Source organism: Triturus cristatus, chromosome 6, assembly GCF_964204655.1.
Source record: "Triturus cristatus chromosome 6, aTriCri1.1, whole genome shotgun sequence".
NCBI lineage: Eukaryota > Metazoa > Chordata > Amphibia > Caudata > Salamandridae > Triturus > Triturus cristatus.
The window spans coordinates 1828705421-1828722615 of record NC_140589.1 but is presented as its reverse complement, the minus strand read 5'-3'; the positions used below and the strand labels follow the sequence as shown (position 1 = coordinate 1828722615).

The window sequence follows — 17195 nt, the reverse complement described above, 5'->3', positions numbered from 1 at the left end:
ACCATGCCGCTATATCCACGATGCAGTTACTCCGACAGCCCAAAAGGACTGGTGGTGCATGAAAAGCATCTATAGCTGACGCTTAATAATTATCTACACAACCCCTGCTCGCAGAAGGAAGAGAGCATGCACACAAGGGCTGCTAGATAAAGTTATCTTTATTGTGTTGGGCCTCCCTCGACCCAGCAAACAGGAGAGACCCATTTCGGCTTTAGCAACAGATTTTCTCAATCTGGTAAGCTCCATTTTCCTCAACTCATTTATCATTTCCCATACATATATATAGAAAAAATATACCACATGATAAAAACATCACACATTGCATTAACATACATTGCATTAAAATACAATACAGTTTGTGTGCTATATACAAATAATGGAACTGCTAAAAATATATCTATATCTATAGTGTGTTTGTGTGTGTGTATAGGTGTACACACACACACACACACACACACACACACACACACACACACACACACACACCCCCCACCCCACAAAAAGAGATGCCCATTTAGAGGACCCCACACAAGGTTAAGTGTAGCTGAATTCTTTCAATGAAAACCGCAGCACAGGTATGCAAGTCCATAACAGCACTCAATGAAGCCTGACGTGTTTCGGGCTCCCGCCCTTAGTCATAGGCTCAATACCAAACAAAGTTCACAGCGTAATGAACAATTAAATACTTGATAGATACCCGCCTGGGTGGGCGCGGCCGCTCGCACGGCCCCCTGGTATCAGTAGTCCTTTTTCCTCCAGTGAGGCGCTGTGTCGTTCATACCTGTGCTGCGGTTTTCATTAAAAGATTTCAGCTACACTTACCTTGTGTGGGCTCCTCTAAATGGGCAACTCTTTTTGTGGTTGGTGTGTATATGTATTATCTACTGGCGGTCGCCAGTAGATAGTTATAGTTAGAACCTATTTTCCATAGGATTCTATTCCCAATAACTTTGGCGCCGAATGACGATTCTTTGCAAAATTTTCAAATCTAGTGAGGCGCTCCGGTCCGCTCCTATCCTGAAAGTTTCGGGGAGATTCGGCAAGGGGGGGCCGAGAAAAAAGGGGGTCCCAAAACATGTTTTCCCCATGCAATTTCGCATAGGAAACTTTAGACACGCTACAGCCCGACCTGATGAACGGAATTACACCAAATTTGGCAAAAAGGTAGCCCTTGGTTCAGAAAGATCCCTTGTTAGGTCTCGGCTCGAAGGCTGCGCTTGCGCAGTCTCGCTCCGAGATTTAATGTTAGGAGTGGGGCTTTAACCCGCCCCTTTTTTTTACGTCTTCTCCATTGGCTGGCCTCTGAAATACTGGTCAGACATTGGAGAAGAGCATTGTCTCTCCAAACAAGCCCCGTCTTTTTCGGATTCGGGGGCGTGTTTTTTAGATTCTTTCTCTCCTCTGGAATGTAAACATTCCAGCCAATGGCAAGAGGAGAGAAAGAAAAACACGCCCCCGAATCCGAAAACGCCACCGCGTTTCTCAGAGGCATTTCTGCTTGACCTCGGAGAAAGGCAGTGGTGCGTCATCCCTGTCCACCACTCCCCCTGCTCTCGGCTCCCTCGGTGCTCCTCTCGTTTAACAATTGTGTTGGCCAAGACCGCCCGCTTTTACCAGGCAGATATGATCAGATCTCTTGGATATCCGTAAGTAAAGTTGCGCTCGCCGCTCGTTGCCAGTGCACGTACCACCACTCAAGAGTGCTGTGTCATTAAGTTGTGTGTGCACGTGGTAGGCTCCACTACTGCTCCCAATTAGAGACTGTGCCCTCCACCCTGTTGGTTTCGTATCGTATTGTTCGCTTTACCAGCCAGATATGATCAGATCTCTTGGATATCTGTAAGTAAAGTTGTGCTCGCCGCTCGTTGCCAGTGCACGTACCACCACTCAAGAGTGCTGTGTCGTTAAGTTGTGTGTGCACGTGGTAGGCTCCACTACTGCTCCCAATTAGAGACTGTGCCCTCCACCCTGGGGAAGTGTGGCTCAATGGTTAGAGCAACAGACCCTGATGCAGAAGTCTGGCCCGGGACCAGGGTTCAATTCCCGCCTCGGCGGGTCTTGGGCTCAATTTCCTCGGACCTGATAATTCTCGCCTCGGTGTCTATCCTAATCATGGATCCCACTCTGCAACTCTGGGCAATAGCTTGCATAATCTCCACAACAGCCCCAACAACGCTAGGATGCCTGGCCTCACCCTGGGGGTGCCCAGGAGTGGACACTTCACAGGGAAAGGCCAGGAAGGGTTCCTCAGCGGTATTCGTACAAGCGCCGAGATGCCTCCGGGTAGTCGTGCGCTATACAAGTACCTCTACATTTACATTTACCCTGTTGGTTTCATATCCACTCTAGCCCTCCCACCCTTTTACTTTCTCGTCTCCTTCTGTGTTGCTTTGGTCTCCCCCTCTCTCTTGCATGTTGCTTTGCCCTATTCCCCCCCGTGTACCTTTCGCTCCCCTGCGCGCTTAGAAAACTATAGCAACAAAACCACACCTGTATCGTATTGTCCGCGTGCGCATCAGCATTTACAAATTGACTCGGGTGGCCGCGTCTACGACTTTTTTCTTGTAGTTTAGCCATGCTCCACAGCATCGCGGATACTGTTCAACGTGCCCGAAAGCCATTGGCAAAGCAAATATAGATGGTGGAACTGGAAATTGATCTTGGCATTTGGTCCCGTTGATGTTCACGGTGCCGGAATGGCGTAATTGCTTTTAAGCACCTCGTTGGGGCATTGTGTCTATGGTGTTCGAGACTGGTATAAGCATTTATTTAGTGTGACTCAAAATAATGTTTTTATATTTGTTTACGCTCCTATTTTGGTTTTTGGAGAAATAAAATAACAAACGATTTGGAAAAAATGTTGATGGTAATGTAACACTGTGGACACGTTCCGTGGAAGGTGTAATGCACGTCTTAGCTCGCTTCCGCTTAATTTTGAAGTTCACGCTCTAGCGACCATTGGTCACGGGCATAGTTGGGCGTGTTTCAAGTAAACGCCCGGACGCTGATTATCGTTGTGTGTTTGGATATTTATATTCCCCTTCCGTATGATATGGCGGTTCACTTTGAAAATACGGGACGCGATGGAAGGTTGCACGCTTGCTGTAACTAGGTAAGATGAGATAGCGGTTGCTTTGTTTGTAGGCACCCATGTTGCACGTTTCGATTACTAAGTGCCTGTCAGGAGGCCCCCCGACGTTCGGCTATGCTGCTCAAGGGTTTTTTGCTGTAGTCGTTGCAACTGCGACTGGTATTCACATAAAAGTAGTATCTTTGACCCCTTTTAACTCAAGAAACAATCACTCTATATATGAAGTAATGCTATTTGTAAAACGAGGACCGAGTGGTACGGGCACCAGTGTGCTTGTGCAACTAGGCTGGCTACACTGGCTGCGCTCTAGAACAACCCGCCGTTTATGGATAAAATTACTCCTGTACGTTACAAGGATTATAAGTAGGGCTCCCGGTTTTATGGTATTTATTTTTTTGCCATTTCCGTCTGTATTTATCCACATTTATTTTTGCCACAAGCAAAAGACGACGCTACAGCTAGTATTTTTCCAAATTTATTTAAATTGACAATGCACACATGCGCTCTGTTTTTTATTGGTCAACACTATACATTCATCTGAAAACTTTGCCATTTGCAGAAAGTCCCAAATATGCTTAAAAGTGCTATCAAAAGCCATTTGTCTCAGAGCCTTGCAGTTTCTGTCATAGGCAGAGCGCCACATCCGCTCCCTCACTGAACACCATACTGCCCCACTGAGAGAAATTGACCCTGCCTTCAACTACAATCCAATTTGATCTGCTATAAACACCTGGATGCGACGATTCAAATTACGCACTAGGCAAGAGCAAGATGCTCCCTAAAGGAAATAGTGACAACACCCTGGAAAAAGCAAACATTCATAGGGAATGAAAGATTAAATAATGAAATATAAGCAGGAACAACATGGTGAACTTAACGCTTTTACACCCACTATTCAGAAATCTCTGAGTGCTGATGCCAGAAAACTACAGGGCCCAGAAAGCACCCATTTCAATGTCCACTGCTTATATGCTTATAAAACGTAAACAGTATTGTTTAAAAAGACCACATTCGTGAACACAAAGCTGCCGTACACATTTTGTTTTCCAATCCACCCATCAACCAGGTATTGCTGTACCTCCAGGTTTGGCGCACTTCCCCACCGGGGGAAAACAGCGCTTCACTGGCAAACTCGGTAAAGTGACACTAATGCTTTTGGGGTTTGAATAAAACCGATCCGGCCACTTTAATAACACTCCGTCTTGCTTTATTTAGTTATTGATTTTTCAAATTTTGAGCCTTTTATTTCCGTGGCTGCACTTTGGAATAGAAAAATGTCAAAATGGCATTTCTATCAAAAGTGGTTTTCTTTTTTGCAAACAAATGAATGTCAGGAAGAAAAAGAGGGTGAGAACCATTTCTTGAGTCACGGTTTACGGTAAGTGAGAAGGAGTTAGACAGACAGAGGGAATAAGAGTAAGAAAGGGGGGCAGCTACCAGCGGCAGAGCAGAAGCGGACACCTTCCTTGTCTTGTCTGGGCAGGAAGCAAGAGACGGAGACCTTTTCCTTCCCTGCTCCCCGCCCGTCCCCGAACAGCCACTAATGTCGAGCCTTCTCTGCAGGCCTTGGATATTGTAAAACCCAGTCTGCGAGGAAAAGACGGGTGCTGGTGCAATCGGCAGAGGCTAAGTGTGAAAGAACATCGAAGCCTCATTAACAAGGAAACAGTCTTTCAAAGACCTGTGAAGTACTCTGGTGCGGCTGAGTGTGTGCCCGGGAAGCTGTCTCAGCCCGGGATGACACCTCTTCACCCTCTAAGGAGGGGGGAGTCACCAGATGGTCAATGACAAAATTTACTAGTATTTTCCCGTTTTTATATATAAATACAGATAAAGGAAAACTTGTTTTCCGTCTGTATTTATATGTAAAAATCCGTTTAAACGGAAAACCAGGAGCCCTAATTATAAGTCACTCAGGAGTTTCAAATCGAGGAACAAATCCAAGGGCAGAGTTTCCCTTCTCTGTTCAAAGATCACCAAGCCGCCCTGCAACATTTCTTATTGCATGACAAGGACTGCTGGGACTTGCGCAACTGGTGTTCCAGGGTCTGCAGGGCTGCGGGGCTCTGTATGGCTGCTGATTTCTGCACAACTCCTTGGGTCTGCACGGCTGCTGGACTCGTTATGTGTGCTGGCTTTGTACATCTGCCGGTCTGCACAGCTCCTGTGATCTGCCGGGCTCTGCGGTCTCTATGGCTGGTGGGTGCTGCAAGGCTGCTGGTTTCTGCACAGCTGCTGGGGTGTGCACGTCTCCTGTGATCTGCAGGCTGTGGGGTCTGCAGAGCTGCCTGTCACTGGCAGAGCTCTCTCGTTGAAGAGTGAGTGGACGCAGGTCTGTCTGTGCTGTGGTTCCGGTGGTGGAGGTGAATCTCTGGTGGTTTGTCGCCTTTGCACTGTTCTTTGAGTGACGACTAACCCCGAAACCTTCAAACAGCAACTCTGTGTGCAAAGGCAGTACTCACTATACCCTCGGCCTCGATGTGCAACCCCGCGCACGACGAACCCTCACTCTCTGCACAGGCAGTGCTGCACTGCCTGCATACCCATCCATGGATCAGCACAGCCCACACCAGCAGAGCTCTGTGCTGTCTACAGCCTCCTGAGATTTAGAACTGGCCCCACTATGCATAGTGTCTGCATAGTCATCCTCGTTCACGCAGTGCTAAACTCACTGCACAGATTCCCTTTCTCTGCACGGCTCCCTCTCGGCTGGGCAAGCACTAGTCTGTGTACAGCCCTCCGCCCCCGGGAGCTCTCTCTTTACACTCTCTACCATCTCGCACAGTGCCCCCCTTTCTACATTGCCATGCTGTGTGCACAGCTCTACTCGAATCTCTCAGAACTGCTGTGAAGGATATGTCCCCTGCGCCCACCCACAGCACAGCCTCACACACACAGGGCACACCAGCAGTACACGCGTCCACTCTCAGGTTAGCCTGGCGCTTTACAATCATTCTCTGCGCAGTTCCCCGGTGCCTGTGCGCTCCATGCCCAGCACTACCATCGCCCTACTCTCTGTACAGTAACATGCTCCCAGAACAGCCTCCTTCTCTGCACAGATGCCACTCTGCACATACCTCCGATCCATTCACCCACCCTAGCTTCACCTAGTCACTCTCTGCGCACCGCCACACTCTCCACAGCTCAGTGAAGCACTCCACCTGCAGCACAACATGTCACCCTCTTCACAGCTCAGAAGTCCGCCACCTGCAGCACAACCCGACACACTCTTCACAGCTCCGCAAAGCCCTCCACCTGCAGCACAACCCGCCACTCTGCATAGCCATCTACCACCTGCACAGCTCACATCGATGCACAGCACTGAACACGTCAGATGCCTAATTTCTCTGCTCAGCCCTCTGAGTTCTACCCATCTCTGAACTATCTGCCCAACCCTCTGCTCTCTACCCACTGATGGATGATTGAATAAGTGAAAAGATGGATGTAAGGATGGATGAGTGAATGAATTAATGCATGAATGAAAGGGAGGGTGGATAGGTGGATAAGTGAAACAATGGATGGATGAATGAGAGGGTAGGTGGATGGATGACAGAATGAAACTGTGGATGACTGCAAACCTGAGAAGTAAATTTGCATAAATAAAAGAACTAGTTTGCAATGGGGTCATGGATCGGGCAGTAGTTCATGTTACATTCATTACCTGACAGCACTACATAACTACACTTTCAGAATTGCTTTATTTACCTTCTTACTTTTCTCAAATTTGCTTGAAAATGCACCATTTGTCAAGTCATTATTCAAAATGTTTGCGAGGGGAGAACCCCGCTTATGACAGTTAGACTCTCTTGCTATGCTTGCTCGCCACTGGGCATTCATCCAGAACTTCTACGCCTCACCATTTTCAAATGTCACCAGCCAACACTGCTTAGGAATGTTAATTCAACAACATAGGGGAGACTTGTCATAAGACAGTGATGTTTGGCATTATTTGATTACAACTTTGTCCTTGGATAATGTATTTTTAGAAAAACAGATTTGACTGGCGTAAACTACTTCAAACCTATTTGGACTAATATCCAGGGACGTGATGCTTTGTTGGAGATCACTCTTTTTGGTTGGTATTATGTATTTGATTTATTGGGAAATATAAATGTATTCACACTATAGAATTTGGTGGTCTGAGGTAAAAATCTGGGAAATGTGTTCTGCTACCTTAAGTAACTAGAAAGGGTAGGATCTGATGTGACTGGTCACCATGACCTGGCTTGCGGCTGGCTGCAACAACTGGGTGTGGTGGATTCCTTTACCTTGAAATATAGGGATGCCTATATGTGGGAAGGTTTGATGTGTTTTCTAAATGAGACTTCTTTGTAAATTTTTCCGGATTTATTCATTGTTTCCTTCCTGGTTTTTAACTTTAAGTTACTTCTCTTTTTACTCTTCCCTTCCTGTATTTTGTCTCTCTGATGCTTTTCCATTTCTGGTCTTTAGAACTGAGGGAGGGTCATGTCATCTAAGCTTTATGTTTTTTTAGATGTTTAACCTTTTCCTATTCTGACCATTTTTTTATTCTGGGAGATGGATTGGCTAATGTTATTGTTTTTCTTGGGTTTGACAATTTGTGTGTGTTATCCACAAACATAACATATGTATTTATGCCTAAACATATTTTGGGATTAGAGATCTATGTTTTTAAATGTAATAGGTATGTGTTTGTCACATGCTTATTGGTTATAAATTTGTTTCAATGTACATATTGTTGCATTATGTGGACTTATGTTTGGTTTTGTGTTTTTAACTTATATATACATATATATATATATATATATATATATATATATACACACACACACACACACACACACACACACACGCGCGCGTAATACAAACAGATTCCTACGAGCACAACACCAGGTGCTTCGTGCTAATGGCGGCAGAGGGAACTTCTGATTAGTGTCACTACAGAAGGGTAATACTGGCATACAGCAACATACGATTTGGTCGGAATAACAGCCTTGATGGAGGAAGAAGCTGAAAGAAGAGCGGCGGCTCTCACCCTTTTCAGTAGAAAACCTACGATCAACTTACAAACTGTACAATCATCAAACTCCACTAATCAATCTGTGGAGGACAAAATTAAGTAATTAGAGAAACTTAAAAGAAACGAGATCTCCAAGTGGTGGGAAGCCACCTCACTGCAGAGCTATGTTGATCAAGCTATGGCGCCTAGAGGACTTCGTATCTTTATCACTCCCACTTACGAAGCCCCGAATCCGAAGATGTTAGAAGACTGGTCACAACACTCAGCCTCCAGTTCAAGAGGGATGATGGAGATATTGATCAAATACGCATGGCAGGACAGGGAGGAACTGCTTAAACAGATCACCGTGAGCATTTCTGAACTACAACAGCTGCTTGATGCGGCGGCTTTGAAGAAGGTACTTGATACCATGAAAGAAAGACTATCAAAACATGAAGAACAAATAAAAGCACGTAAACAAAGAAAAATGAATAGAGATCACTCTGACTACGAAAGCGGAAGCATCCTAACCTTCAGCAAGAAATATGATCACTTATATAAAACCCAAGAGTCAGAAAAACCAACATCTCTGGTGAACTGTAACCCGATCGCTACTGACAATTCTATTATGAGTGACACTGAGTCTGATGTCTCCGGTGGTAATACATCCGGCGAAGAAAGAAATTCAAGGCCTATTAATTTTTTAGAGGAGTTTCGGGTCCTGCAGAAGGATCGACAATCTACCAAGGACAACAAACCACCAACATCACGGGGTCGTGGACGGGGAAGAGGAAGGGGAAACGTCGGAACAGAAAGAAGAGAATCCAACAACGTTGGGAATACAGGCAGAGGAAGGGGAGCAGTGGGAAATCGTCGTACACGCTCAAACAAAAATTACTAATGCATACCGAAATGGTAAATAGAACAGTGGTGAATTTGTCAAAAAGACCTATGACTGATGTTGAAAAACGCACACTGTGCCTAGGCCTGTCATTTTGTCCCTCTTCCTCTTTTAAGTACACAGATACCAGAATTGATCTTTTCAAATATGTAAGAAAACTGAAACTCAAGAAATGGCACGCATTAAAAAGATTAGGATACCAACAGCCTTGCAGGAAGGCGGATACCACACCTAACAGTAATCTGATGATCAGTGACGTAGACAATCTGATTACTTTAGCTGAACTAGCTCAGGAGAATAACTACAACAGTGAATTTCCTAACACTACACAGACTCTTGATGATATGGAAGTGTCACACACAGCAGCAGCGCATACATCATTTAGGGCCCAATCCACCTTCATACCTCTTTTGCCGCATGACAACATTGATTCTTTTCAAGACTGTACCATCAAATCTTTAATGGAGCTTAGATTGAATACACCTAAACGCGCCTATGACACTAAAAATAATTTATCCTTTTCACAGAGACAAGCTCTTAAAACATTGGCTGATGACACTAGCATTGTGATCCGCCCAGCAGATAAAGGGGGTAATGTGGTGGTACTGGATAGGGATGAATACATCAGTGAGGCCATGAGGCAACTAGGAGACAATAATTTCTATATACATATCACCATCAATGTATATAACCAAAGCATTACCGATATCTGGGAGAAACTCAGTGGTTGGAAGGACAAAGGTTTGATTGAGTGGGAAGAATACTGTTATTTGAAAAAGATCATCCGAAACTCCCCATTCTATACCTTCTCCCCAAATTGCACAAATGTAGGACCAAACCTCCAGGACGCCCTATTGTGTCTTCGATTGGGTGTGCCACGGAGCACATCTCGAAGTACATTGACCACTTTTTGAGAGAATTTGTCGTCCTTCTTCCTAGTTACCTTAGGGACACGAAAGATTTTCTTTCTAAGATAGAAAATCTGGAATGTTAGTCTCACTATCTGTTTATGGTACTAGATGTTAAATCACTGTACACGATCATTGACCATACACAAGGACTTGAAGCATGTGAACACTTCTTGTAGCACAGACCCCTCAAATAACGTGAGCATAGTCTGATGTTATTGGAGATGACTAATTTCTGCCTCAAGAATAACATTTTTTCTTTCAATGGCACCCTCTATAGGCAAGTACAAGGTACTGCGATGGGTTCTTGCTTTGCTCCCAGTTTCGCCAATCTGTTTATGGGATACTGGGAGCAAGAAATCTTTGCTAGTACCACCTTGCAAAAGGACTTTCAGCAAGTCATCTTATGGCTGCGCTATATAGATGATTTATTTATCATCTGGAGCGGACACCAGGAGGAAGCTGAATCTTTTTTGGTAAAACTGAATACCAATAAATACAACATTTCCTTGTCTGGAACCATACATGCCAGCTGTGCTGCATACCTTGATGTCCGTTTGGAGAATAAGGAGGACAAACTTTGTACCTCACTGTTCCGTAAGGAGACAGCAGGTAATAGCATCCTGCATGCCCTCAGCAGCCACCCGGAAGCTCTCAAATGGAGCATACCCTATGGGGAACTGCTGAGGGCAAAAAGGAATTATAACAACCTTGAATCTTTCTGCCTTGAACAAGAAATTATTACCAACAGATTTCTGAGTAGGGGGTATCCTAGCTGGGTTCTGAAAAAGGCGATAGAACGAGTCAATACTGTACAGCGCAGTGACACTTTGAAAGACAAACCTCTGGCCGAGGAGGACATTGATATTGCAGGGACACGGATGATCTTAACTTTTAACTCTGAGGCACAAAAAATCAGACAAATATTCACTAAACACTGGAGTATCTTGAAAGCTGATAGCACCTTGGGCAATACACTACCTGACCGTCCTACCATCACTTACAGAAGAGATAGAAACATCCGTGATATGGTAGTCAAACATGACATAACTCAATACCCCACCAGTGACGGACATGGTTTGCTAGGATTCTACCCTTGTGGGCACTGCAAGGCATGTCGACACAGTAATTTTAAGAGTACCGTAGAGTACAATGGGATCAGCAAAAAACTTACGCAATTTCTGACCTGTAGCTCCAGTTTTGTAGTATATGTGATTGAATGTACTTGCAAACTGTGGTATATAGGAAGTACGATCTGCCCAGCTAAGAAAAGGATATTAGAACACCTTAGAGCCATTTCTAATAATGATCCCAAATACCCGGTTGCTCGTCATTTTAATGAACGACATTTTGCTAATGTCGCGGATTTGAGCTACATGATTTTGGAACAAATCCCCAGAAATCCCCGAGGTGGGGATAGAGTGCTAACCTTGAGACAACGTGAATCAAGATAGATCATTGAATTCCTTACCAAAAGTCCGAGGGGGCTGAACTTAGATGAAGAACTGTCCATACATTTGAAGATATGACCTTTTTTCCCTCGGATACTGAGGTGTTTGTAACTTGAATAGTATGCTTTTACTTAGGTTTGCTGATTAAGGGTCCTATACGGACTATTGAATCTTTTGAAATCTTTTGAACTGCTTGCATTATGTTATTACAACTACATTGCTTGTTTTTTCTGTCCTCCATTTAGGCTGTAGTTTTATACGTACATTAGATTCTAATGTGAATATTTTGTATGTTTTTTATACAGGAGTGAAGGAAGGAGCCCCCACATTGGCACACACCGACACGGGCATCCTACCCTTGCCTCCGTTCCTGCTCTACACTTACACCTCCGTGCACTGGGATATGGTATTTCTTTCATGGTATTCTTGGTTTAGTTTAGACTAGACTTGGATTCAGGTCATCGTCTATTGTTATTGATTTCAGATGTGGCTCAGAATTAACACTATGTTTTTATACCATTGAAACTGCTGCCGCATTTGTGACAATTAACTGATTTGGTATCTGTTCTATTCTCCTTTTTTATCTTTCTAGTATGAAGAGCATTAGCTATGTGATCTATTTACACTATGTATCATAGAATGTTTGACTCTCCTTATTGGGGTTCTAGCAACACCATGTTGAAAACACAATTGTCTAGTCCATCTTAGATGGTACCATACCTTGATCTGTTCGGATGACTAATCCAGTTTGAGTTAACTAGCCTGTAGCCTATATTGCAGTACGCTCCTGTGATCTAATGCATATTCCATGTTGATTCAGTTGCCAATCACGCATTATACTTTGACTGTGGCGTACGTGCCTGTAGACCTTCTGAGCACTCGCTGATTCCTATAGCTCCATGCAGCGTGTGATATTTGTTACATCTCTGTTGGAACTCGACATAATCTGGTAAACAGAATTATGTAAAACATTGTGTACATACTTTGAATTGAATGTTTTTCAGTTATGTATCATATGCTTTTGGTGAATATTTTACCCTTCCAAGATGGCGACCATGTTAGGTTAACTATTAGCCATCGCTAAGTCCTTTGTTGATTTCCATGACACCTTTTTCACTTACAACTTTATTTAATCTTGAGTGTTTGTGTCTTCTGTTACACGTGATCAAGGCTTTCGCCGAAACGCGTTGTGTAATAAAGATTTTGACCTGCACCACGAAGTTGCTTTGCCTTTATTACTGAGAGCATACCGTATTTGGAATTTTGGGACATATACATATACATATATATATATATATATATATATATATATATATATATATATATATATATATATATATATATATATATATATATTCACTGAAAAAAACACAGGTTTCAGGGACGTTATAGTTCGAAATTAGCATTTAAAAATCCTTAGAAATTCACTGAAAAAAACACAGGTTTCAGGGATGTTGTAGTTAGTGGGACATTGTACTCATACAAAACCAGAGAAATTCGGCCGTTATAGTTAGTTCAGCTAACTATAAATCGCGCTCCCCGCAATGCACTGCTGATGACGTCACAAATTACATCATTCACGACATGGTCAGTGACATCGCTGATGACATCTCAAATGACATCACTGATGACATCATCCCGTGAATGTGTGTTTCTGTAAAGTTTAAATAAATGTGTGTGTGTGTGTATATATATTCACAGAAAAAAACAAAGGTTTCAGGGGCGTTATAGTTAGGAATTAGCATTTAAAAAACCTTAGAAATTCACTGAAAAAACCATCGGTTTCAGGGGCGTTATAGTTAGCTGGACTTTTCCCTCGTACAAAACCCTAGAAATTCCCTTGTTATAGTTAGTTCAGCTAACTATAACTCGCGCCCCCGCAATGCACTGCTGATGACGTCACATACTACATCACTCATGACATGGTCAGTGACATCACTGATGACATCTCAAATGGCATTTAGCAAACCTAGGTCTTTGTGAATGCCTTTGTTTTCTGCATACCTTTGGCTCCAGAAAATATAGCTCTGTCCCACAATCCACACTCTAAGCATCTTGAAAGGAGGCCTGGATGCACTCAGATGTTCTCTGTAAATGAAATGGCAGTTTGGAAAGTAAGATGTTTCTAAAATGGTGGCTAAGATGCAGTTTTGAAAAAAGACATGAAATCATTGGTTGTTTGACAACCTTCTACACTGAAAGGTAGGGTGTATATTTCTGTTTTTTAAACGCATGATTCTTATTGGTTAACAAAAACTGATTGTAAGGAACATTATATATGATAAGCTGATATGTTGTCAAGCACACTTGCTGTCTTGATTAGCAACATTGTGTGCTGAACTTGTGACCTGTGTGCTCAGTACAGTGTTCCATGATCTGTTTCTATGGTAACGGGAAGGCAGATTGGGGGAAGGGTTGAAATTTATGTCATTTGGAAAGGGTTGAAATGTTTAACCAATAGAAATGTGTGCTTTTGAATTTATGTGGGAAGGAATGTGATTTGATGTTTACATGTATATGTGTCCAGGACGCTACGCTGCTTGTGGGGGCCTTGGATCGCCTAAAAAACGGGACTGCGAGGACCTTGGAGCATTGCGCTCCGCTAACTCGGCTCACCTGCTCCTCTTCCCGCTGGTCACTCCACCCACGCCACGCCTCGCGGCCCCCGCTGCGCGGGAGCCGCTCGCAGGCTTCATCACCATTTAAAAACTTGGCTGGTGTACTGCAGGTTGGGTTTCCTTCACGCTCCCTGTGCCCAGGACGCTACGCTGCTTGTGGGGGCCTTGGATCGCCTAAAAAACGGGACTGCGAGGACCTTGGAGCATTGCGCTCCGCTAACTCGGCTCACCTGCTCCTCTTCCCGCTGGTCACTCCACCCACGCCACGCCTCGCGGACCCCGCTGCGCGGGTGCCGCTCGCAGGCTTCATCACCATTTAAAAACTTGGCTGGTGTACTGCAGGTTGGGTTTCCTTCACGCTCCCTGTGCCCAGGACGCTACGCTGCTTGTGGGGGCCTTGGATCGCCTAAAAAACGGGACTGCGAGGACCTTGGAGCATTGCGCTCCGCTAACTCGGCTCACCTGCTCCTCTTCCTAAAGCCCCGCCCCCCTCATTATTTATTTCCGGCTACGTACTTCCGCAGCGCGGATCGCAGCGCGGGCGAAGCCCGGGCCAAGGGCGGGCCCGTTGTAGCCCGTTCGAGCCCGCAAGAGACCGGACCGGGCTACGTCCCTTTCATACACGGACTTGGGTGCAGGTTTGAACTGGGCTTAATATTCACACTGCTGTTGTGTTTGCTGGTTGATAGAGTTTAGCGGGTACAGTGGGAGTTAGGCATTGCTTGACATAGTGGTGGGTGCTCTAACGCAATTTTCCCCCTATACTCTGAGCTTAGCGCAATGGCCTCCAAAACGGGCAGGAATCTTGCTCGCAATGACAACCTCACGGGCACCTTAGATAATTTCATCATCAGAGCTAACTCAGTGATAGATCAGGGCATAGTTCTTATGGAACGAAGGGTTTCGCAAGAACTTGCTCAGGCCAGACGTTCTTCTCTGGGTCCCTTAGCCTCTGTTTGTACTCCCCGAGCCATTGAGGGTACTCCCAACTGTACAGGCGCCAAATCATCCACACTCCCACTGACCCAATTCATAGATGACACACCACAGAGTGACACTACGAGTTGCGATGAACTAATAACATCACCGAAAGCTAGATCCCCTCCACCGCTGTGTTCAGGCCCTACCCTGCGAAACAAGAAGGATAAAACTCTGATAGTGCCTTCGAAGAATAAATCCAAAGCTCCTAGTGGGAAAAGAACCTATCCTGGGGGTAATAAAACCTCAAAGCGTCGGGATAATCTAACCACTGAAGTTCCCATCATGTTAAGTGAAGATTCTGAGTCATGCACCCCGCACCTAGCTGCCCCTACTGTTATGGTCGATGCAAGCGCTTCTTCCAACATTTCGCTTCAAACTGAAGGGGTTGCAACACTGTTGCAACTTAACTCATTGCTGCACACCCTACTCGATCCCATTCTTATTAGGTTAGATAGTATAACAACTCACCTGGCACAGCTTGAGATTCATATCAATGGTGCACTTGGAAATGTCCACAATAACACACAATTGCAATGCTCCTGCCAATGCAACCACAATAGCAGGCCGGATGGGATAACCCCAGCTGCACCCTTAAATAACCCAAATACTCAGCGACTGTCTAACCACCCTGTAACAGATCAGGCAGCTTCTGACCATATTGTTAACCCAGTACCCCTTCAAATTGAAGACAGGCCCACTAACACCCAACTACCTGCTCCTATTATTCCAGCATCTGCTCTTGTGGCAAAAGGCAGTGATAGTGGAAGTTCGTCAAGAAGGGGAGATCTGGGAGAGGTACCTGGGCCTATTTTGACAATTGATTTACCTCCCGAATCTTGCCCCCTTGTGGTCGTTCTCACAGGCGTCCCTGAAATAAGTGAAGCTACCACAGAAGACTATAATTCCCTAAAGAATAAGACGATGCAATGGTTGTGTACCCACAGGCCTTTGCCCCCCCACGTTAATAGTGAGATTATTATGGTTAGAAGGGTGGGTTGGATAGGGCATAGCCCCAAAACTATACAAGGTGACTGCGTCCTAGTCAATTTTAGGGACCCCAAAACAGTGGAGTACATTTGCAGGGGGGGATTCTCCCACCTTGAAACTAAAATCGCAACCTGCCCACTTACTTCCTTCTACCCTAGTCAATCTGTGATACGGCAAGAAACCGAATGGTCCCTTGTACCCCATTCCCGATGGGGGCGTGTCGGGAAACCAAGGCGAGAAGTCCATACCTTGTCCCGCACTCCTATCCCCCTCTACAACAGGTTTAGCCAGTTAGATCAGGTGGACTGACTGATTAGGTCGTTAGATGGGACCCAGGTTTCCCACCAGATTGAGGCAATTCACGAAGGCAATATGCTTCCCTGTAGTAGGGAGGTACCTTCTCCCCCTGGAGGGATCAGTTCTGGTCACTCCCTAGAGAGTATTGGCTGTAGTCTCAGTGAGCAACACCTCACAGAAAAATTAGCCAATGATATTATTGCTCCCGAGGACCCCATTGAATCTAATCCACCGGAGAGTTTACCCCATTCGCCTGTCCTCCTATCTTTACCCATAAGCCACGTTCAGCACATGACCATAACATCCTGGAACGTGGCGGGAATAAGCACCAAACTCAAGTGCCCTGAATGGGGCTCCTTTGTAGACACCTACGATGTGATTTTATTTCAAGAGACTTGGGCTAGGGAGGGAGTCCACAGACTGGGGTTTGTGGCCTTTAATACCATGGCACGATGGGGAGGCATTGGGAGGCCGTCCGGCGGCCTGACCACGTGGGTTGGTATCCATCTGGGTTGCAAAGCAGAATTAATTCAGACCAACTCAGCCGACATCTTATGTGTCTTACTGACATGGCAATCCTCCTTTAAACTAGCTCTAATCAATGTCTATTCCCGCCCCACAGCATTGGCTAGGGAATCTCACACCATCAGGGAACTTTCAGCTTTTCTCGACTCTTTGAATCGGGAAATTCAGTATATAATTGCAGGTGATTTCAACTGCCATTATGAGCCCTTACCAGGGATGGATGAGGGAGCCCTGTTGGAAGAGGATGAGTTCTGGGGAATCCCTCCCTGCAACTCTGCTCCTGCTAAGGCTTGGTCTCCACTAGCTACACAGATTTTGTCTCTTACCCTCCACAATTCAGTTAGGGCGGTTAACGGTAGGAAACCTTCGGACATCCCGTCTAGATGTACGTACAATAAAAAAGATCATGAATCTCATCTAGACTATGCCATGGTCGAGACCAGGCTTTGGCCAAA

General features: G+C 45.1%; 1 protein-coding gene and 1 long non-coding RNA gene across 13 annotated transcripts in view; one reads left to right on the top strand and one right to left on the bottom strand.

The window, feature by feature from the left end:
- Positions 1-17195, bottom strand: part of DNMT3A (DNA methyltransferase 3 alpha) — a 1939932-nt gene that overhangs the window by 902735 nt on the left and 1020002 nt on the right. The gene's annotated exons all lie outside the window — the stretch shown is intronic.
- Positions 1-17195, top strand: part of LOC146822118 (uncharacterized) — a 67094-nt gene that overhangs the window by 26392 nt on the left and 23507 nt on the right. For 3 of the 4 annotated variants that reach the window (XR_014963234.1, XR_014963233.1, XR_014963231.1), the window contains exon 2: positions 11638-11738. This is a non-coding gene — a long non-coding RNA (uncharacterized LOC146822118). Of the gene's footprint in view, positions 1-7077; positions 7167-11637; positions 11739-17195 lie in introns of all 4 variants that reach the window. The other variant, XR_014963232.1, reaches the window with a different exon arrangement.